Source organism: Orussus abietinus, unplaced genomic scaffold, assembly GCF_000612105.2.
Source record: "Orussus abietinus isolate OABI.00-Male unplaced genomic scaffold, Oabi_2.0 scaffold84, whole genome shotgun sequence".
NCBI classification, from domain to species: Eukaryota; Metazoa; Arthropoda; class Insecta; order Hymenoptera; family Orussidae; genus Orussus; species Orussus abietinus.
The window spans coordinates 74,807-81,207 of NW_019394591.1; positions in this window are offsets into that span (position 1 = coordinate 74,807).

Consider the following 6,401-nt stretch of genomic DNA (forward strand, 5'->3'; position numbering starts at 1 on the left):
GATTATTATCGGACACTTCATTTGGTATCGAAAAACATGACAAATTTTTCTAATATTTTCGTTCCACTATTTCATTACGGGAATAAGATGTGTGTTTTTTATTTTAAATATTTTCAAAATGTTTATAATGTATTCGGCAGATAATATTGAAAAAAATACTTATATTAAAATAAAATAAAATGTTTTGTATATCGGTTAGAAAAATATTATAAAAATACGAGGAGCAGTATTATACAAATACTATAAAGATAATATTCTAAAGTAAACGTTTTGCAAATATCTTCAATGTCTGCTAAATATTTACAAAATGTACGATATTCATTAAATATATGGAAAATATAGGACAAATATTTTGTGCTACTAGGATATATATCGATGAACTGCGTACTCCTTTAATTAATCTCCGATCGTAGAACCGCGCATGTCCAGTAATATCTATTTTCTTTCAAATACATTTAACACGTGCGACAAACACGTGGCGATGCGTGGGTGCCAACGCTGATCATCCAGGATTCATCACAGTGTACTTCTAGCAGGTACGCGTTTCTTTCATTAATCACCGATCGTAGAATACTTTTACATTCAAAGGTTCTTGTCGCAGGCCGAAGGCCGTTGCACGTGCGATACGTAAAAAGTGGAGACATTAAGGTGAAGTGAAACACGTCGAGAAACTTAATCGACGTCGGCGAAAAAGATTTTTCTAAATACCTACGTTGCCGACGTTCGGGTTTATATTGACAGCTGAGTCGAATTATATTGTGTATTGTACCAAATGGCATATTCCACCTGTCGTTTTCGTACAATAATTATAAAGAAATCGAAGTAAAACTCCAGAAATCTTCTGGATTCATGTCTTCTGGGGCCCTAATTGACTGCGGAGGGACCCCCTGCGCCATCTGTAATTTCCAGGTCAATTAAATTTGCACTCCGAGACCTCGTATTACGGTAGTTTTAGCAAAGAAGCGCATACAACACTTTTTTTGCCTTTATCCCGTTCAAATGCGAGTTTATCGATTACCAGAGTATTCTAAGTTGTCGTAAAATTGTCCTGACTCTTTCGATTCTCATATCAGAGCCTTCGATAATTGTATATTGACAATATCGAAATATGAGAGCTCGACGCCATTTTGGTTCTGGTCAGGACTGAGTTAAAAAATTTTGAATGTGTCAGGACAATTCTTAGATGATCAGGAGTGATGTGTCAAAGTTTCGGACAGTTTGATCTGATACCCTTAAAAAAAAGTGTTGTATTCGAATCGACTGATTTGAAGGGGGTTTCACTTCGCCTTAAAGATAAAATGTGGACGTGTGTTCATATGGAAGCAATTTTCGATCAAGCACCTCTTTCCTAGTTAAAAGAGCATCGAAATGATGTCGTTGCACTTTTTTATATGAAAATGACCACTTATGGAAAATCGCTCCCATATAAACACAGGTCAACGTTTCATCTTCGATATGAGCACTCGTTAAGCTCGATCGGTTTAGAAATACGTTCGGAATTGTCCCGTGAGGCCCTGCAAAATCGCTGGAGTGGTGAGCGCCCTTAACGCGCATCGAAACGCATTCAACAGGTGACGGTAAACGCGCCATTAATATGCAGTGCCTCCTTTCAGATGGGCCCAACGTGCGTAATGAATATGTTGATGCGTCGGTGTCACGGTTGATCATTCAGGCATTCGTTGTTATGCACTTCGAGGAGCTCCGTGCTCTCATTAATCATTGATCGTGGAACACATCCACGGGTGAAGATCTGTGTCGTACTCCGAAGGCCGTTATGCCCGAGCCATGTTACTCGGTACCGATACCGGATATGACGTCAGGTGATCGGGTAAGAGGAAATGAAAGAGTCAGCCTATGTATATCTTGAAGGAAATATTTCGAAGAGGCAAGGCAAAGTGATCGGAGGTCCATGGGCGGACCTATTCCCAGAATCATGGACGAGGAAAGGCGAGCATGTTTAGAAGATATGAGCATGGCCTAAACAATTGTTATGGCTAGATCAAGACTGTCCCTCCGAACAGTAGACGGGACGGCACTTGGTCGAGGATCGCAGAACGGAACGCACGAATCCATTCTATATACGTCTTCTTTAACAATAAGTCAAATAACTATACCTGTGAATCTACGGAAATTATAGACTTGTCAATAGTAGATTCGCCTTGGGTAATTTCACCACCTACAATCTGAGAAGTCAAATCGTTGGACAGAGTATTCTCCAGATTGGGGGTACTGGTTCGTTTCAAAATTTACCACGTGAAGGAAATATTTCGAAGAGACAAAGGCAAAATGATCGGAGGTCCATGGTCGGGCCTATTCCAAGAATCATGGGCGAGGAAACGCGAACATTGTTTAGGAGATATGATCATTGCCTAAACAATTGATACGGCTAGACCAAGACGGTCCCTCCGAACAGTGGACGGAACGGCACTTGGTCGAGGATCGCAGAACGGTACGCACGAATCTATTCTATATACGTCTTCTTTAACAATAAGTCAAATAACTATACCTGTGAATCTACGGAAAATATAGACTTGTCAATAGTAGATTCGCCTTCGGTGATTTCTCCCCCTACACAGATTATAGTGTTTGAAAAGAAGTTTTGAAGGCAAGAGACTTATTCGACTCGACGGTTGTTTAACGAATGGCGCATTTTGTCATTTGCGATTCGGTCGTTGGGTTTAGAAAACCTTACGTGTGAAGGAAATATTTCGAATAGACAAAGGCAAAATGATCGGAGGTCCATGGCCGGGCCTATTCCAAGAATCATGGGCGAAGAAACGCGAGCATTGTTTAGAAGATATGATCATTGCCTAAACAATTGATACGGCTAGACCAAGACTGTCCCTATGAACGGTGGACGAAACGGCACTTGGTCGAGGATCGCAGAATGGAACACTTGGATACATTTTATGTGTCTCCTTCAGGATTATACATGTGGTTTTGAACAATAAGTCCATTAATATTCGGTAAAATCTACGAAAATATAGACTCGTAAACAGTAGTTCCGCTTCTGTAATTTCACCTCCTACATTCGGGTTCTTTGTTGGGATCTAACAGATGGAGGAAATATTTCGAAGAGGCAAGGCAAAATGATCGGAGGTCCATGGGCGGACCTATTCCCAGAATCATGGGCGAGGAAAGGCGAGATTCGGAGCACCTAGACATGACTCGGAGCACCTAGGAATTATCCTGACATTTTCAAAATTTTGATTTTTGACCAAAATTTCTTAACTTAGTCCAGACCAGAATCAAAATGGCGGCGCGCTCTCATACTTCGACCGATATACAATTATCGAAGGCTCTGATATGAGAAACGAAAGGGTCAGGAAAATTATACGACAATTTAGAACACTCTGGTAATCGATAAACTCGCATTTGAACGAGATAAAAGCAAAAAAACTGTCTTTTGCGCTGCTTTGCTAAAACGATGAGAATATGAGGTCTCGGAGTAAAAATTAAGTTGACACGGAAATCACAGATGGCGCAGAGGGTCCCTTTGCAATCAATTAGGGCCTCAGAAACCATGAATACAGAAGATTTCTAGAGTTTTACTTCGATTTCTTTATAATTGTTATACGAAAACGACAGGGGGAGTATGCCATTTAGTTCAATACCCAATATAATTTGACACGGCTGTCAATATAATAACGTATGTCGGCAACGTAGATATTTAGAAAAATCTTCTTTATGGACGTCGATCAAGTTCCTCGACGTGTTTCACTTCACCTTAAAGCAGATTGTCCGTCGAACGGAATATCTATTATCAGGTACCATTTTACCTTCGTTTGATTTGATAATTTAATTTTGTTTACTCAATTAGATATTTTTTGCGACATATTAGACCGCAGGATTTTGTTGTCGCAATGCATATTCCTGTGAGTCCACTTACTTTTTTTCTCGGTGCAGTATGGTAATCAGAGTATAAATTCGAAGCGGTACCTCGACCTGGCCTACGAGAAACCGGATGTTTCATAACGCCCAGTTCATTCATGAATTCAAGGCGCTGCATGTAACTGGTTATTCGTATGCTCCGAATATTCTATAGATACGCGTATGTGTCACTACGCATACCTGTGAAACGTACTCACGATCGTACATGGATACACGTCCGTAACCGAGTCCTGATTCACGAACATAAAGGCGAATTTACACGGTGCCAGTAACTCGTACGAGTTACTGGCACCGTGTAAATTCGCACAATAGTTGTTGTTTTAGCACAATTAGCACAAGATAGTTGCGTTCACCCAGCCTTATAGTATTTGCATAGTAGGAAGCAAAAAGTCACGTGCTATACCCCAAAAATGTCGAAGGGGTGACGCAATTTTAAACATTTTACGAACAAAATAATTAAACAGTATTTCAACCCGTTGAGTGAAGAGCTGTACACCATTCTCTATTCTCTATTCTCGTCCTGTTGTAGTTTGGAATTCCAGAGGCATTCTTTCCGTCGATACGATTCAACAAATGAGCCGCTCAGTGCACACATCGACTAACTCCACTTTTTGGAAAATCTTAAATTTAGGGGTCAAAGCACTTGGTATAGTCATAACTTTTTATATTTATAATATCTTTCCTGATTAATAGAGATTAACCCCATTAAACGGCAACATTTTTTTGGGCATTGAATAATAAGTAATTTATTTCAGAAGCCATTTTGATTAACTCCATACTCTAATGTAAATCGTAGACGAATACCTGGCCGTATAGTATTATTGGATTATCTGTTGCGCCCGTACATCGACGCTTTTTTTTTTAAACAGCCGAAGATGCTTTCCCCCTTTCAACAATATGAGGAATAAAATCGCATCATCAAACGGATAGAGAAAAGCGCAATGTAGACGGTAGTTGGTATAACAGGGATCTCTCACGCTGAATGTTACTGCATACTTCACCGATATTACACGGACTACATATTTTTTGGTCTTTTCAACATTACTCCCTGATTGTTTTTAAAGAACTAAATATTATACCGTTATAATCAAGATGAGTGAAACTAATAACAATGTGGATGTGGAAAGCAGTAATGATTCTTCGATACGATTTATCAGCAGAAAGTCTGGGGCAAGAAGACGTTTATCGTGTTTCTGGGATTCATCCGATTGCAACGATACAAATTCCCCAACAAACGCATCGATTGGGAGGAAAAGAAGTCGTAATCCTGATAAATGGGCACGAAATTTACAAAAGCATAATGGAACAAAAGGTTTGGCATACAGGAATAGGGGAGGAAATTTAATACCTGCAAAAACATTTGTCGATATAAAATGCAGACGATTATTTTTTGGCTATTCTTTCTTATTAATTTTNCTACCAGATATACAAAACATTTCGTTTCATTTTAATACAAGTATTTTTTAAATATTATCTTCCGAAAACATTATAAACGTTCTAAAAAGATTTAAAATCAAAATCGCACGTTTTGCTCCCATAATGAAATAGCGGAACGAAAATATTACAAAAATGTCTTGTTTTTGTTTATACCAAATGAAGTGTCCGATAATAGTCGTGAAGTAAAAAATGTATTTTTATAATGTTCATAGGTTAAAAAATATAATTACTATACATGTTTATAAATTATTGAACCTAAATATGTTATTGAGATTTTCAAGAAATATTTCAAATATCTTCGAATGAAATCTACAAGGAATCTGAAAAAACCTGTCGCTCGAAATATTTAGCAAAGATTACAAAGAAATATTTATAAATTATTCTATGCTACTAGGGTTGTATTGAAAAGTCGGATTTAGCGTGCACACGTTTGGCCGTTTGCGTTCCCAAGATCTTCTAGGAGCAGAAGTGATTACTTATTCCATTGAAGGGGGAAGACGTGAGACCGGAAAGCGGAAGGAAGGACTTAAGAGTCCCACGAGAGAAACCGGATGAACCATTAAATTCGAGATTATAAATGCATCCGCTGTTCGTGCAAGGGTGGCACTTTTGGGAAAAGGAATTTCATGTACCCCGTGATGCACGTAACATGATGCACTTAATTCATTCGGCAGGGCATGACCGTTTATATCAGCATACAATCAACAGACGCATACCGTGAGAATGTCTGATGTTCCCAACAAACTTGGAGTATGTCACATCCCTGGTAGCCTAGAATATTTCTTAAATATTCTTTCGTAACCTTCGCTAAATATCTCAAGCGACAGAGTTTTTAAGGTGAAGTGAAACACCCTTCAAATCAGTCGATTCGAATACAACACTTTTTTTTAAGGGTATTAGACCAAACTGTCCGAAACTTTGATCATCTAAGAATTGTCCTGACACATTCAAAATTTGGATTTTTGGAAAAAATTTTTTAACTCAGCCCAGGCCAGAACCAAAATGGCGTCGAGCTCTCATATTTCGATCAATATACAATTATCGAAGGCTCTGATATGAGAATCGAAAGGGTC